This window comes from Ranitomeya variabilis, chromosome 6 (assembly GCF_051348905.1).
Source record: "Ranitomeya variabilis isolate aRanVar5 chromosome 6, aRanVar5.hap1, whole genome shotgun sequence".
In the NCBI taxonomy this organism is placed as follows: Eukaryota; Metazoa; Chordata; class Amphibia; order Anura; family Dendrobatidae; genus Ranitomeya; species Ranitomeya variabilis.
The window spans coordinates 158209916-158228112 of NC_135237.1; the positions used below are offsets into that span (position 1 = coordinate 158209916).

At 43.0% G+C, this 18197-nt stretch overlaps 1 protein-coding gene across 4 annotated transcripts in view; it reads left to right on the forward strand.

Moving 5' to 3' along the window:
• The window catches only part of COA1 (cytochrome c oxidase assembly factor 1), a 154151-nt gene that overhangs the window by 61487 nt on the left and 74467 nt on the right, over nt 1-18197 (forward strand). For 2 of the 4 annotated variants that reach the window (XM_077269163.1, XM_077269160.1), the window contains one exon: nt 16354-16435. The exons of the other annotated variants lie outside the window; for them this stretch is intronic. The gene's annotated coding sequence lies outside the window, so the exon portion shown is untranslated. The remainder of the gene's footprint in view (nt 1-16353; nt 16436-18197) is intronic. 4 annotated transcript variants of the gene reach the window in all.

Sequence of the window (18197 nt, forward strand, 5' to 3'; positions counted from 1 at the left end):
AAAAACTGAGAAACGCAACTGTGTATGACAGCTTACAAAGGAACACGAGTTTTGCCAGCTCACCAGATGGATGGCTCCAGTCCCCAGGCACAGACTGCACTTCCTAACAGTGATAACTTTGAAGAGAAAGACTGAATGTAGCTTCAGCTCTGCAACATAAAAAGCCGACTGGTGCTTTATTTAAACAGTGACTAAAAACCATAAAGAACACAAATCAGACATGTAGGCATAGTGATTAGACGTTTCAAACCTCAGCCATACTTTTATCTTTATGAGCATCTGACATATGAAATGCTTTGGTCACCATGCCTACATGTCTGCTATAATTTTTAATACTGTTTAAATATAAAAAAATGGGCTCTCCCCCTGTTCAGCCAGCCCTACATTGCTTTTCTCTAAACAGGTTGTCCACTGATGACCATTGATGACCTATCCGTGTCTGATCGGTCGGGGTATCCGCCGTTCACCTATTACCGATTTCAGGGGCAGCCGCCGGTGGCCAATATTGCCTTCTGGCAGAGCTGCTCTGTCTTCTGGTAGTGGTCGCCACAGGGTACTACACATCCGCTTCCTATTCAAATCAATAGTGGACAACCTCTTTAACACAAAAAATGGTTTGGGCTGTGCAGCAACTTAAAGTAATTTGTTATCTTGTTGCTTGGAGCTGTGTAGCTTTAACCCAATTTCCTATTCTTTGTTTAGCTATTAATGGGGATGTCCAGTACTGGATAGATAATCCCTACTTGATGAATTTAGGATCTAAATTAAAATTAAAACAGTGTATACTCTCCTCCTGTAGTGCCAACTGCACCCATTGAGTGGCTTCTCTTTGACAACAGCTCATTAAAGGTAATCTGTCATCAGGTTTTGCTCTGTAATCTGAGAGTAGCATGATGTAGGGGCAAAAACCCTGATTCCAGCAATGTGTCACTTACTAGGTTGTGTGTTACTGTTTCAATAAAATTAGTGTTTTTCATCAGCAGGAGATTATCACTTCAGGACTAGCTGCCTCGTGCCTCCTAGTCAACTGCTCTGTGTAATCACACCTCCATCACTGATTTCCAGCTTTTTATTAATGTGTATTATACACAAAGCTGACAATCAGTGGTGTGGGCGGGGTGATATATAGTGGCATGTAAAAGTTCAGACACCACTGATCAAAATTGTCAACATTATTGTTATTGTGAACAGTTAAGCAAGTTCAAGAAGAAATGATCTCTAAAGGATCTGAGGTTAAAGATGAGATATTTCCTTTGTATTTTAGGCAAAAAAAAGTGTGTGTGTATGTATGTGTATATATATATATATATATATATATATATGTATATATATATATATGTACTGTATATGTATATTAGGGTGCCAAGGAAAAATAAACTTTGCAAATTGTTAATCTTACCCCTCAGATTTGTTCCTTTTGGCATAAGGATTCACACTATATTCACAATACTAAACAAACATTCAAAACTGCAATATGATGTGCCATTGAGCAACCAGTAAATGATAACTAATCTTAAAAAAAGAAAATTTATAAAATGTCTATGACCAAAAAGGAACAAAATTAATTAATTTTTACCATGCATTTCCTTGGCACCCTAATATATATATATATATATATATATATATATATATATATATATATATATATATATATATATATATATATACACACTCACCGGCCACTTTATTAGGTACACCATGCTAGTAACGGGTTGGACCCCTTTTGCCTTCAGAACTGCCTCAATTCTTCGTGGCATAGATTCAACAAGGTGCTGGAAGCATTCCTCAGAGATTTTGGTCCATATTGACATGATGGCATCACACAGTTGCCGCAGATTTGTCGGCTGCACATCCCAAAGATGCTCCATACAAGGCAGGATGGATCCATGCTTTCATGTTGTTTACGCCAAATTCTGACCCTACCATCCGAATGTCGCAGCAGAAATCGAGACTCATCAGACCAAGCAACGTTTTTCCAATCTTCTACTGTCCAATTTCGATGAGCTTGTACAAATTGTAGCCTCAGTTTCCTGTTCTTAGCTGAAAGGAGTGGTACCCGGTGTGGTCTTCTGCTGCTGTAGCCCATCTGCCTCAAAGTTCGACGCACTGTGCGTTCAGAGATGCTCTTAGGCCTACCTTGGTTGTAACGGGTGGCGATTTGAGTCACTGTTGCCTTTCTATCAGCTCGAACCAGTCTGCCCATTCTCCTCTGACCTCTGGCATCAACAAGGCATTTCCGCCCACAGAACTGCCGCTCACTGGATTTTTTTTCTTTTTCGGACCATTCTCTGTAAACCCTAGAGATGGTTGTGCGTGAAAATCCCAGTAGATCAGCAGTTTCTGAAATACTCAGACCAGCCCTTCTGGCACCAACAACCATGCCACGTTCAAAGGCACTCAAATCACCTTTCTTCCCCATACTGATGCTCGGTTTGAACTGCAGGAGATTGTCTTGACCATGTCTACATGCCTAAATGCACTGAGTTGCCGCCATGTGATTGGCTGATTAGAAATTAAGTGTTAACAAGAAGTTGGACAGGTGTACCTAATAAAGTGGCCGGTGAGTGTATATATATATATATATATATATATATATATATATACATACTAGATGGCAGCCCGATTCTAAAGAATTGGGAGTCTAGAATCCATATATACTTTATTTATTCAAATGTAAGAATAATACAATTAATAAATAATAGTAAGAAAGAACAAAAAATGGCTGCACTCACCAGCTCTTGACAATTCTTGTTATTTAAGGTACAGTTACACAGGATCCATGAACATGCTTATGAGGGGAGTGATGAAAGACATCAGACAACAACTTTGCGTGTTGTGGCAAATGCCACAACAACGGTTCTTTGCTTAAGAACAATAATGTAAATAATAAATAATATGTATCAATAACTATGTATATTGGTATATTCTATGACATTTTAAAATATTTCATTATTATGTGGAAAAGCTCTTAGTACCCATACTGGCGCATACTTGTGTGCCCATCAGGTATTTTCACAGTAATTTTACATCTGATGGGTTGGTATGAAACGTTTTTAATCATCTCTTGGGCTTAGCTAAGCCTTCATTTTAAATAATTCTAATAAGTACAACAGAAATAAAAGCCTTTTTGTGTATCCAAATTTTTTGTGTTTATTTTTACAGAAGTGTAAAATTTAAGAAATCAACGTTCATAGTACACCGATGGGCTAATATAAGCATGCCCATCAACCACGTCACGGTAGCCTTTGAACTGATGGGTCCTAACTAACTGATTCCTATTTCTTAATACTCAAACCTCTTTCACATCTGCATGTTTCTAATATTTGCAGAAGTAATGTTAAAAACAATACAACTTCCACACTTGGCACCAAAGAACTGACCTACAACACACTTTCAGCAAGTGCCATGCAATGTAGATGAAGCTTGGAGTTAACTTGCAGTAAATGCGGCAAACGCGGCTTCGACAATTGCATTAAATGCAGCCACAACAAAAACACTGGTAAGTGGAGATTTTGTGGCGAAAACTGCAGAAACCACATGTGCCGCACTTGCCGCAAGTGAAGTACAAATTCCGTATACATTGCATGCAACTTACAGCAAGAGTGGCGTGGGTCAGCCCTTAGGCAGGAAGTGCAGAAATAGCCTTTTTTCCACCATAAATTCTCCAAATAGCAGAAAAATGTTGATGTGAAAGCAAAATCTCTATTCTTTCCCTATCTATCTAAATATGTACCTATCTATATATCTATTTCTATGTACAGAACACACCTGGAGATAGAGATGTGTGTGAACAGCCATCCCACCCGTCTCTTACCTGTTAACAAAAACCTCACCCTTTTTAAAAACAAAATGAAATCTCTCAGCAGCTATACTGCTGGAGCTTCAAATACAGGTTCCTATCACCAAATACAGGCATTTGGATGATACACATCTTACATCTTGTACTTAATGTGTGTTCTACTTACCTATAAAAATATGTATTGATATATCATATTTCTAAATTTATGTAGATATGATATAGAGTTATTAACCCTATATGCTAATGAGTACGTATGTTATATACGTATTTCCTACATAAGTACTTAAAATCTATATGTCTATGGCTACACTAATTTTTTTTTGTTTTTGTTTTTTTTCCTTATCTCTATACATAGAATTTGCCTATTGCTGTCTATGTTATTAGAAAAACTGAATAATGAAAAAAAAGAAAAGTAACTTTAAACTAAAATATTTTTGTAGATAATATTACGTGTGAAGACTTTAGTACTATCAGCCAATAATTGTCCTTGAAGTGGTGTATTAACCACTTTAACCCTCACATTGCAACATTGCTTCACCCTGGAAAAAGCAACATACAATTGACCATGGGCAAAAGCAGGTTCTGGTAGATAAATGCCAACTCGATGGAGGGTCTGGCCTTGAGATTTATTTATGGTCATTGCAAATGCGGGCTTGATGGGAAATTGTCTCCGTCTTAATTTAAAAGGTAATCCAGTCTCTGATGGACACAAATCAATTTGTGGAATGAATACCACATTTCCTGCTGCTGACCCACTAATTACTTTAGCCAGTATGATATTGGCATGTAAGGCAGTGACAATGAGCCGCGTACCATTGCAGAGACCTTTGTTCGTGTTCAGATTACGTAATAACATGACAATGGTGCCAATTTTAAGTTTCAGCCGATGTGAAGGCATTCCAGTTGGTGTTAGTGAATTCAAAAACTCAAGTGGGTATTGATCGAGGTCATCAGCTTCATCAGGATCGATGGAATCATCACTGATATATTCAGTATAGTCACCTATCAATAAATCCATGACTTGGGAATTGACTTTCTCAACGTCCTCATTTTTTGGACATAAAATTGCATGAGATGCAGCTGTATTTATGCTTTCGGTGTCATTCACATCAATACAAAGATTATCTCCAAAAATTTCAATTATTAAAGAGCCAGTGCATACCATGTCTGGAGGAATTTCAATTAAATCATCTCCAAGGTTATGTTCATTAGATAGTTCACCATTTCCCAGTTGAAGCAGCCAACTGCTGTAGTGAGGATCAATGGAGCGCATGTTGTTAATAAGTGGCAGGCGAGTAAAATGTTGCCAGTGTTGTGAATATTTTATACAGCTCTCTACAACATCAGTTCTTGTCCCATGAGGGATGACAGGAAGACATTGTCTAAAGTCGCCTCCAAAAACAATCACTTTACCTCCAAACGGTGTTTTTTCTTTGTGAGCTACATTTGTTGTCATGACATCACGTAAAACTCTATCAATGACATGCAATGCATATTTGGATAGCATTGTGCACTCATCAATAATAAAAAGTTTAGTGCTGTGCAAATCTTTTGCTGCATCGGTATCATTCTTAATCCTGGAAACAGATGTTTCATTCACAGGAATTGGAATCCCATAAAGAGAATGAATGGTTCGTCCACCTTGTAGCAAGTTGGCGGCAATTCCAGTAGTGGCAGCAGGTGACACAATGTCTCCTTGTCCTCTTAGCTGATGTAGGAGTAGATGATATAGGTACGTTTTTCCGCTGCCACCAGGACCATCAAGGAAAAAACACTTTGCTGTAGAATTAGTGTCTTCTAAAGCTTGAGTGATAGCATCAAAAGCAAAAAGTTGGTCCTCATTTAGAGTAGCTTTCATTTCAGCAGCTGCTGATAACTCATAATCTTTATCATACTGTGGGAGGAGGTGTTGTTTCTTGACTGGACGTGGCAAATTAAAATCAGTATAAGTTTTGCCATGAGCTTTAAGAACATGTTGGACATCTGTCATAGCATAGCCTTCACAATTGACACACTCCAGAGTGTCGGAGTGGTATGCATAGCAGTAGTCTTCTACAAAGTGTTCCTTAAATTCATCCCATAAGTCCCGAGGTTTAGCTGGAGGACCAAAAATACAAATGTAGGCAAACATGTCACGTAGCTGTGCTGGCATGTTGAGAATACTGGCATCAAGTAATGTATTTCTCCACAGACTATCATCAAATAGTAAGCCAAGAGCTAATGCCGCATCTTTGAAGGTTTCATGTGTGACTCCGTGTACAGTTTTTATGCTGTCAAAACTGGTTGCACCTTTGACATGTAACAATAACAATCTTAAATAGTAGCGTTCTTGGTCTTTCACACTGACAGTATACATTCGTCCAATCACAGAACCACCTGCTCGCTTTCTAACTTCCCAAGAACCTTCTTTCCAAACATAGTTTTCGGGAATTTCACGGTATAAATAAATATGAGCATGATGGTCGTTCTGATTAAGCTTGAAGTAGGCCATAAGTGTAGAATTTTGATGGAGCTTTTGTTTGATGTTTCCAATAGAGTCATCCTCATGAAAATAGAGTGGCTGAGAATGCGGTAGATGTACAGCAAGGCGAATGATGCTATGAGATTGTTTATGCATTGGATATGAGAATATTCGCCAAGCTGCCTCTGGTGCACTGACATATCTTGAATCCATGAATTGGTGTGTTTCATCATGTTGGATGTTAGTCTGGCAGATTTCAAGATTGGCTTTATCATGTCCTTTGTAGACGTATTTAAATAAATATTTCACAGCCTGAATGGAACCACAAACTTCGACATTTATATGGCACTTGTATTTTAATAGCAGGAACGGATTATATGGAACCACCCACGAATTGTCAATCATGTTAGAATGGTGTTGAAAAGATGGGCCAAAGTGTCTGCGATAAGTAGGATAGGCGTCCTTAGCTATGATGGTTCTTGGTTGCAAATCTTTAGGGAAACCTTTTGTACACTTCCCCAGATCCATACAGGGAGAATTTGGGTTGTGTTCTCCACACGGACCATGAATCATATGTTGGAGAACAATTTTATGGAGCAGAGGGTAGTGGGTAGGATTGGGAATTTCAGCCCACACTGTATTGTCTATGTCCTCCTCAGTCCTTAATTTGGAGTTGCTGTCCAGAATAATCAAAATGTGAGCGTGTGGAAGGCCACGTTTTTGAAATTCAATTACATGAACCATAGCGCAAACTTTCCCAAATAATCCGTTGTTAATGTCTTTTAAGAGTGCTTCCAGTTTTATTTTGAAAACACGTGCCACCAAATCAGGTCTATGTTCCACACGCTGCCAAGGTTCCAAATTCTCAGTAATCTCATTCCATTTCGGATTACAGGTCATGGTGATGAATAGATCAGGACGACCATATTTAGTCACAATAGCCATGGCATCCTGGTACCGCTGCTGCATATTCCTGGGACTGCCTTCAAACGAAGATGGTAAAATGACCGTTTTTCCAATGGGGATGCCCTTCTCAATGGATTTTTTCTGGAGATGTTCCTGGAGTACACAATAATCCTCTACTTTCAAATCCTTTTGGTGTTGACGGATATAATTTAGGCGATTTGCCTCGATTTTCACATAAGCATCCACTAAGTACTGCTGAGTGAGTTTGCCACCATTCAGGAGTGGATTAAACTGATTACGGACAGGCAGCACATAGCAGTAATATTGCAGTTGTGTAACTCTGCGTGGACTTTGCCCTTGTTGCTTGAGGCCATCATGCCAGCCCTGGTCTCCGTAAGGGAAAAATAAAGGATAGAGTAAAGCATCTAAATTACTGTGTAGAATGCTGACCTGTTGTGTTCTTGGCGCCAAAGGATTTTTGGGGTCCGGTTGTAAATGTATTAAAATATCACGATTAAATGGTGGCTCTCCATTGTCATTTTCAAATACGACAGCAACTTCATTGACAGTTGGATTATTATATCGGCGAGGGTCTTGATTCCGATCTTGTTTAAGGGCCATGATGATATTTGGCATGAGAGTGCCATTAGCTTCAGCTTTAAGATGTTCTTCATGTTCCACATCTCGTAACATTTTGTAGGCAGCAACAAAGGGATTCACATTGTCTAACTGAAGAGCAATTATACTCATCAAAGTGGGATGACATTTTTGATTTTGTTCACAGTTTAAACGTTGTTCATTCGCGGTAGCGGTATCCAAAATATACAGTTGGGCATAAGCTGAAACTTGATCATCACTGGGATGTAGGGTTCCAGTACGATGATATATTTGTCCATGTATACGGAAACAGTAAGGGCCATGTCCAGGTGGAGGGGATATATTGGCACCCATGGAGGCGAAAGCAAATGAGCTGTTAATACTACGAATATTTTCCATGAGATTCTTACTGAACTCACTCTCCCCTGTCAGCAATCGTTTAAAGACCTCGGGATATTGGGGTATAGGTATATGCACTTTACTCTTGTGACAACACAGAGTAAAATTTTTATCTGCTGGTATCTCAGCATTAAAATGTAATGCTTGACAATGTTCACATAAATAGTTCATAGGACCACAAGAGTGTTCTACTATGGTACTGTCATCATTAGTAAAACCTGTAGGATGTTGAGGTACAGGTTGTGGTAACGGAGCATTGGAATGTTTCTTTAAGCCAACATATATAAAGCGTGGACCTGGTAGAGGATCTTCACTGTCCACAGATTCAATCACTGAGGAGTTGGAAGGTGTATCGTGGTCAGGGTTTATTAATATGGAGGTGCAAGCGGTTTTTTTGCGCCGTTCACGGCGTGCACCAGCTGCATTTGGTAATGGTTTGTTTGTTGCCTTAGAAGAGTCAGGTGTGAAGCATGTCTTATAAGCAGACTTAACGGTGTACAGGCGACGGCGTTTATCATTTGGAGTGTAAGTAGGACAGTGTTTGCGCTTACGTGCAGATTTACCAACGGTTAAAGGAGCTTCAGGCTGCACACATTCTATGAATGGAGACAAAGAAGCTGTATTGTGGGCAGAATCTATGAGTGAGGACGTGGAAATATTATGTTTGCAACGTTGAGAGCGTGCAGCAGCAGCTTTATTACTTAATCGATTAGTTTTGTCCTCAAAAGACTCATTAGTAATGCGTTTATTGCAAGCAGCATTAACAGTGTCCAGGCGCTTCTGTCTGTCCTCTGTAGTCTTGTTAGCACGCTGTTTGCGCTTACGTGCGGCATTGGCGGCTTTTCGCTCTGCGTCATTGGTATACTTATTATCAGACCTGATGTTACGTGCGCCATCAGCAGCTTTGGGCTCTGTGTCATTAGTATACTTAACAGTGTCCAGGCGCTTGCATCTATCCTCTGTACTCTTGTTAGCACGCTGTTTACGCTTACGTGCAGCATCGGCGGCTTTTCGCTCTGCGTCATTGGTATACTTATTATCAGACCTGATGTTACGTGCGCCATCAGCAACTTTGGGCTCTGTGTCATTAGTATACTTAACAGTGTCCAGGCGCTTGCATCTCTCCTCTGTACTCTTGTTAACACGCTGTTTGCGCTTACGTGTGGCATCGGCAGCTTTTCGCTCTGCATCATTACCATACTTTATATCAGACCTGATCTTACGTGCGCCATCAGCAGCTTTGGACTCTGTGTCATTAGTATACTTAACAGTATCCAGGCGCTTGCATCTATCCTCTGTACTCTTGTTAACACGCTGTTTGCGCTTACGTGTGGCATCGGCAGCTTTTCGCTCTGCATCATTACCATACTTTATATCAGACCTGATCTTACGTGCGCCATCAGCAGCTTTACACTCTGTGTCATTAGTATACTTAACAGTATCCAGGCGCTTCCATCTATCCTCTGTACTCTTGTTAACACGCTGTTTACGCTTACGTGCGGCATCGGCGGCTTTTCGCTCTGCATCATTACCATACTTTATATCAGACCTGATCTTACGTGCGCCATCAGCAGCTTTGGACTCTGTGTCATTACTATACTTAACAGTGTCCAGGCGCTTGCATCTCTCCTCTGTACTCTTGTTAGCACGCTGTTTACGCTTACGTGCGGCATCGGCGTCTTTTTGCTCTGCATTATTAGTATACTTTATATCAGACCTAATCTTACGTGCGCCATCAGCAGCTTTGGGCTCTGTGTCATTAGTATCCTTACTATTAGAGCTCATGTTGGCTAAGCTAAACAGCTTTAAGCGTGGTGGTGGCAAACAACAGGTTAATAAGAGGCAGTGTCAGGTAGTAGGAAAATAGCCAGTTAATAATAGGCAATAGTTCTTTGCAGGAATACAGACATTAATAAATAGACAGTTTATATTGCAGAGAAATTGCTGGGCAATAATGGACAATGTCCTTATGTGGCAAATAATAGAGCAATATACCCAGTGTGGCAAAGAAGAGGTTAATAAACGGCAGTCTCTCAGTATAACAGTCAGTGAATAATAGGCAGTATATGGAGAAAACACCAAACAAAAGTTCAAAATTGGTGTGAAAATGTCACTGAACCACTTCACAACTAAATATATATAGTTTTGGTAAATGGTATTATCATTTTTTTGACGAAATTCGGCAGGAGCTTGAAGAGCGACGTCACTGGGACCGCCTCCACGCAGTACAAACTTGCTGTGAGGTAAAAATTCAAAAATCACACCAAAATGGCAGGCGGAGTGTGTCACAGTACGGCACATTTCTGATTGGTCGCTCGCGGCAGGCGGCAACCAATCAGAAAAGTGCCGCGCACCACGAAGGCATATATCTTTGTCCACCCTGAGCGGGTGTAGGACGCTGGTCACTTATCTCCGGACATTATCTCCGGACAAAGCCACGGAAGTTGGCACAAATTGCCGGAAGTAGTATTCTAGGCAATTATATATTAGATTGTCCTGTCACCAGCCATGTGTACGATTATCGGCCGAAAGCCTCTCTGGAACCAATAATCACCCCATGTAAAGGTATCTTTATAAGTTAAAGATTCAGAATACTATGACTTTTATCATATCCTGAACAGTCAAGTTTTTTATGAACCGTTAAGGTTTTCTGGTTGAAGTAAAAAAAACTCCGAGTGTTTACAGTTTGAAACCATAAAATGTTGAAAAATTATGTCATTCTTGAGTATATCACTCAATGGTGCTCATAAACGTGTCAAATTTGATCTATAATATACTTTAATATACGTTACTTTAATCTTTAATATACTTAAGAACAGGGCCCCAGACATCACACAGGGGGTCTGAAACACCGCACAGTGGTCCAAAATATCGCTGTGCTCTGCCTGGGGCCCCATATGCTGCCTGGGGCCCCTGTGCTCTGCCTGGGGCCCCATATGCTGCCTGGGGCCCCTGTGCTCTGCCTGGGGCCCCTGTGCTCTGCCTGGGGCCCCATGTTCTGACTGGGGCCCCTGTGCTCTGCCTGGGGCCACTGTGCTCTGCCTGGGGCCCCATATGCTGCCTGGGGCCCCTGTGCTCTGCCTGGGGCCCCATATGCTGCCTGGGGCCCCTGTGCTCTGCCTGGGGCCCCATAGGCTGCCTGGGGCCCCTGTGCTCTACCTGGGACCACTGTGCTCTGCCTGGGGCCCCTGTGCTCTGCCTGGGGCCCCTGTGCTCTGCCTGGGGCCCCATGTTCTGCCTGGGGCAACTGTGCTCTGCCTGGGGCCCCTGTGCTCTGCCTGGGACCACTGTGCTCTGCCTGGGGCCCCATATGCTGCCTGGGGCCTTTGTGCTCTGCCTGGGGCCACTGTGCTCTGCCTGGGGCCCCATATGCTGCCTGGGGCCCCTGTGCTCTGCCTGGGGCCCCATATGCTGCCTGGGGCCCCTGTGCTCTGCCTGGGGCCCCTGTGCTCTGCCTGGGGCCCCATGTTCTGCCTGGGGCCCCTGTGCTCTGCCTGGGGCCACTGTGCTCTGCCTGGGGCCCCATATGCTGCCTGGGGCCCCTGTGCTCTGCCTGGGGCCCCATGTTCTGCCTGGGGCCCCTGTGCTCTGCCTGGGGCCACTGTGCTCTGCCTGGGGCCCCATATGCTGCCTGGGGCCCCTGTGCTCTGCCTGGGGCCCCATATGCTGCCTGGGGCCCCTGTGCTCTGCCTGGGGCCCCTGTGCTCTGCCTGGGGCCCCATGTTCTGCCTGGGGCCACTGTGCTCTGCCTGGGGCCCCATATGCTGCCTGGGGCCCCTTTGCTCTGCCTGGGGCCCCATATGCTGCCTGGGGCCCCTGTGCTCTGCCTGGGGCCCCATATGCTGCCTGGGGCCCCTGTGCTCTGCCTGGGGCCCCTGTGCTCTGCCTGGGGCCCCATGTTCTGCCTGGGGCCACTGTGCTCTGCCTGGGGCCCCATGTTCTGCCTGGGGCCCCTGTGCTCTGCCTGGGACCACTGTGCTCTGCCTGGGGCCCCATATGCTGCCTGGGGCCCCTGTGCTCTGCCTGGGGCCCCATGTTCTGCCTGGGGCCCCTGTGCTCTGCCTGGGGCCACTGTGCTCTGCCTGGGGCCCCATATGCTGCCTGGGGCCCCTGTGCTCTGCCTGGGTGTAGGACACTGGTGACGTCACTTATCTCCAGACATTAGCTCCGGACATTAGCTCCGGACATTAGCTCCGGACATTAGCTCCGGACAAAGCCACGGAAGTTGGCACAAATTGCAGGAAGTAGTATTCTAGGCAATTAAACTCCGGACATTAGCTCCGGACATTAGCTCCGAACATTATCTCCGAACATTAGCTCCGGACAAAGCCACGGAAGTTGGCACAAATTGCAAGAAGTAGTATTCTAGGCAATTATATATTATATATATATATATATATATATATATATATATTTGAAATTTTCCTAAAATAAATATATATTATGAATATGTATATACACTCACCGGCCACTTTATTAGGTACACCTGTCCAACTTCTTGTTAACACTTAATTTCTAATCAGCCAATCACATGGCGGCAACTCAGTGCATTTAGGCATGTAGACATGGTCAAGACAATCTCCTGCAGTTCAAACCGAGCATCAGTATGGGGAAGAAAGGTGATTTGAGTGCCTTTGAACGTGGCATGGTTGTTGGTGCCAGAAGGGCTGGTCTGAGTATTTCAGAAACTCCTGATCTACTGGGATTTTCACGCACAACCATCTCTAGGGTTTACAGAGAATGGTCCGAAAAAGAAAAAAAATCCAGTGAGCGGCAGTTCTGTGGGCGGAAATGCCTTGTTGATGCCAGAGGTCAGAGGAGAATGGGCAGACTGGTTCGAGCTGATAGAAAGGCAACAGTGACTCAAATCGCCACCCGTTACAACCAAGGTAGGCCTAAGAGCATCTCTGAACGCACAGTGCGTCGAACTTTGAGGCAGATGGGCTACAGCAGCAGAAGACCACACCGGGTACCACTCCTTTCAGCTAAGAACAGGAAACTGAGGCTACAATTTGTACAAGCTCATCGAAATTGGACAGTAGAAGATTGGAAAAACGTTGCTTGGTCTGATGAGTCTCGATTTCTGCTGCGACATTCGGATGGTAGGGTCAGAATTTGGCGTAAACAACATGAAAGCATGGATCCATCCTGCCTTGTATGGAGCATCTTTGGGATGTGCAGCCGACAAATCTGCGGCAACTGTGTGATGCCATCATGTCAATATGGACCAAAATCTCTGAGGAATGCTTGCAGCACCTTGTTGAATCTATGCCACGAAGAATTGAGGCAGTTCTGAAGGCAAAAGGGGGTCCAACCCGTTACTAGCATGGTGTACCTAATAAAGTGGCCGGTGAGTGTATATATACAGTGGGGGAAATACGTATTTGTTTGATCCCTTGCTGGTTTTGTAAGTTTGCCCACTTACAAAGACATAAACAGTCTATAATTTTAAGGGTAGGTTAATTTTAACATTGAGAGATAGAATGTCAAAAATAAAATCCAGAAAATCGCATTGTATAAATTATATAACTTTATTAGCATTTTGTAGTGAGAAATAAGTATTTGATCCCCTAGCAACCATTAAGATTAATGGCTCCTACAGACCAGTTAGACACTTCTAATCAACTCGTCTTACATAGTCACCTTTATAAAAGACTCTTGTCCACAGACTCAATTAATCAGTCAGACTCTAACCTTTACAACATGGGCAAGACCAAAGAGCTTTCTAATTATGTCAGGGACAAGATCATAGACCTGCACAAAGCTGGAATGGGCTACAAAACCATAAGTAAGATGCTGGGTGAGAAGGATACAACTTGTTGGTGCAATACTAAGAAAATGGAAGAAATACAGAATGACTGTCAATTGACATCGATCTGGGGCACTATGCAAAATCTCACCTCATGGGGTATTCTTGATCATGGAGAAGGTGAGAGACCAGCCTAAAACTACACGGGGGAAACTTGTTAATGATCTCAAGGCAGCTGGGACCACAGTCACCAAAAAGCCATTGGTAACACATTGTGCCGTAAATATTTAAAATCCTGTAGTGCCGCAAGGTCCCCCTGCTCAAGAAGGCACATGTGCAGGCCCATCTGAAGTTTCCCAATGAATACCTGGATGATTCTGTGAATGATTGGAAGAAGGTGCTGTGGCAAGATGAGACAAAAATTGAGCTCTTTGGCATTAACTTAGCTCATCGTGTTTGGAGGAAGAGAAATGCTGTTTGTGACCCAAAGAACACCGTCCCCACTGTCAAACATGGAGGTGGAAACATTATGTTTTGGGGGTGTTTCTCTGCTAAGGGCACAGGATTACTTCACCGCATCAATGGGAGAATGGATGGAGCCATGTACCGTAAAATCCTGAGTGACAACCTCCTTCCCTCCACCAGGACATTAAAAATGGGTCGTGGCTGGGTTTTCCAGCAAGATAATGACCCAAAACATACAGCCAAGGCAACAAAGGAATGACTCAAAAAGAAGCACATTAAGGTCGTGGAGTGGCCTAGACAGTCTCCAGACCTTAATCCCACAGAAAACTTATGGAGGGAGTTGAAGCTCTGAGCCACCAAGCGACAGCCTCAAAATCTTAATGATTTTGAGATGATCTGCAAAGAGAAGTGAACCAAAATTCCTCCTGACATGTGTGCAAACCTCATCATCAACTACAAAAAATATCTGACTGCTGTGCTTGCCAACAAGGGTTTTGCCACCAAGTATTAAGTCTTGTTTGCCAGAAGGATCAAATACTTATTTCTCACTGCAAAATGCAAACAAATTTATATAATTTATACAATGTGATTTTCTGGATTTTATTTTTTGATATTCTAATTCACAAAGTTGAAAAGAGGATGGCTTCTACAAATGGATAATGATCCGAAATACAAGTCAAAATCTACAATAAACTACCTCAAAAGGTGCAAGTTGAAGGTTTTTCAGTGACCCTCACAGTCCCCTGATCTGAACATCATTGAAAATCTGTGTCTAGACTTCAAAATAGCAATGCATGCAAGATAACCCAAGAATCTCACAAAACTGGAAGAATGTTCCAAGGAAAAATGGATGTAACCCCTCAAACCATAATTGAAAGACTCTTGGCTGGCTACAAGCTGTGATACTTTAAAAAGGGGGTGCTACTAGGTACTAGCCATGCAGGTTGCCCAAACTTTTTCATCGGACAATTTTCCCTTTTGAAATTTTTAAAATGTAAAAGATGAAAATATATATTTATTGCCTAAAATATAAAGGAAATGTGTCATCTTTAACTTTAGGCCTTTTAGATATCTTTTAATCTTCAACTTACTTTAACTGTTTACAATAACAGTCATTTTGACCAGGGTGCCCAAACTTTTACATGCCACTGTATGGCTCAGCATTTGAGTTCTGCTAGATCTGCAACAGAGAAAACAGTGATGTATTAAAATGACAGCATGCTGACCAGCAAGTAACACATTGCTGGAATTAGGGTCTCAACCCTGCTGAGCCTCATGATGTTCTCAGATTGCATAGCAGAAACCAGCTCATTGGCTGCAACTGACACATGACACGACATTGTTATATCACCACCAGGAATAGTGGTGCCAACATCGTTGTGGCACTGTAAATATTGTTTGTTTGTTTTGTTTTTTTGCCTTTTTTTCGTTTGGGCCCTGAGTCGATTAAATTGGGGTTGTTAAGGAGAGGACAACCGTTAAATGAACTCTTCCTGACTGCTTCATATACACATGCACTAGAGTAAGCTTCTTCCAAAGCCAATCACCCAATCAATATACACAATAAGGTGTCTTTATAAAATTAAAGTAAGGAAAGTATGAAATGAAATGAAACCTAATAAATGTTTGCACAATATATTCAGAATTTGCCTACTAACATGAAGAACATATTGCAGACAGTTTACACGGCTTACACTTTACTTTTATTGTCATGACCATGGGTCTAGGAATGAACTATGCTGACCATCCCTGTCGTAAAGCAAATTTGTGATGTTATTCATACATGTGTCTCTTTTAGTAGTCTAAAATTAGGTTGCATGGCTTTATGTGAGTGCTTTGATCTTCGCTCATTACAAGCATATTCCGAGTTTATTGCAACCACTTTCATACGGCATGTGTGGGAGTGACGTTCATTAGTTTTATTAATGTGTTTATTTTACGCTGCATTCCAGACTGTATTACTTGTGATCTCCTTAGCTTACAGGGTGAAACACTAGTACAGAACCTCTCGAGGTGTAAGGACACACAACAGGAAGCCTGAGAAAGTGTCAAGTTTCTGGTAAATAAGCAAAATAACCTGCATTCATAACATGGATACATGCATGCTTATCAAAAATCATATGTGTATACACCGTATCGGTCATGCGATGGTTTTCTATGTTCTTTTTGGAATGTGTACATTGTAGATTCAAAATGAAGGGAGCATAACAACTGCGACGCTCCTTCATGTTGTCCCTTTCTCCCACTGTGCAGGGACACCGGCTTACTCACTGGCCCGGCCCCCGGTGCGGTCCCCAGCATGGTCTGTGCGTGTGCGCTACAGCTCTTGGTGGCGCGCCTATATAGGCATATATCATAATGTGTACACCTGCAAGATGGCTGCCAGCCAATAGCTGGGAGGCATCTTGTATAATAGGGAGTCACAGAGCAATGTGTAGAGTCATTAGTGAGTAAAGTGTGCTACTAGTGAATTCTGAGGTCCCCTGGTCCCGATGCAGCCAGTGTCCTGAACCTGTATCCCTGGTCGCAGTGTGGCTACTCCTGTATCCGAACTTCCCTGGTCTCGGGGTGGCCAGTTCTGTTCCCGAAGTTCTCTGGTTCCAGAGCGGCCAGGTCCTGAAGCTCGTCCCCTGGTCCTAGAGCGGCCAGTGCCTGAATCTCATTCCCTGGTTCTTGAGCGGTCAGTGCCCGAACCTCATTCCCTGGTTCCTGAGCGGCACCAACCTCGTACTCTGGTCCCAGACTGGCAAGGTCTTGAACATTGTCCCCCGCTCCGTGTGTGGCCAAACCCTGATCCAGTATCCTAGACCTGCGTATCTGAACCAAGCCCAAATCCGTGTCAGTAACTGTTCTATAGAGGTGCCAGAATTTTCTAGCCTGAACAGAGGTCTAGCCCTAACCAGTGTCAGCAAACCTAGCAGCTGCAGCATCGGGATCTGCCTAGGAGTGGTACCCGGCAGCTACCTGCTGGCCAGTCTGTCTTCACCATCCACTTAGTTACACCCCTTACTAGCCAGGCCCGGCCCTGTGACACAGTGGTTCCACAAATCGACATGCTCCACCGTTGGGCACAACTGCAATATAGGAACACATGGAAACAAGGAGAAGTGTGTGAAACAAGAATATTTGTTAAACCTTGGATTCCTCAAAGTACCCCCCTTTTACTCTGATGACAGCTTTTAGTGCTTGTGCACACATTGCAGATTTGGTGTGTTTTGGGTGTGTTTTTGCCATGCAGATTTGCTATCAAAACCTAAAGCAATCCTGATGCCAGCAAAGTAAATGAGAAACCTGAAGTGTCATGCACACATTGAGTATTTTTGACTTGCAGATTTGGTGCAGAAAATAATCAGCAGCATGTCATTTCTCTGTGCATTTTTGCATGCATTTTTCATCATTGACCTCACTCAAATCAGTCAGAAAACGCAGGGCAAAAACACATTAAAAAAAAGTATGTTTTTGCAGCTGCATTTTTCCTGCAAAGAGATGCGGACATGGTGCAGAAATTTCTGCATTCATTTACTCAATGTGCGCACATAGCCTTACATACCCTCTGCTATCTGTAAAGCAGCATCATCAGGTCTTCAACTGGATGGCTTTCCAGTAGTCTTGAAGGCGTTCCCAGAGGTTCTGAGCACTTGTCATTCTGCAAACTAACTAGCCCAAAACTCTCTCAATTGTGTTGAAGTTTGTGATTGTGGAGGCCATGTCATCTGCGTGTACTCCATCCCTCCATCCGCTTCTTCAGGAATCTTTCCCTCCTCATTTAAACATGCCATCATAACCCCTTTACTTAAAAAGCCATCCCCGGACCAGAACTG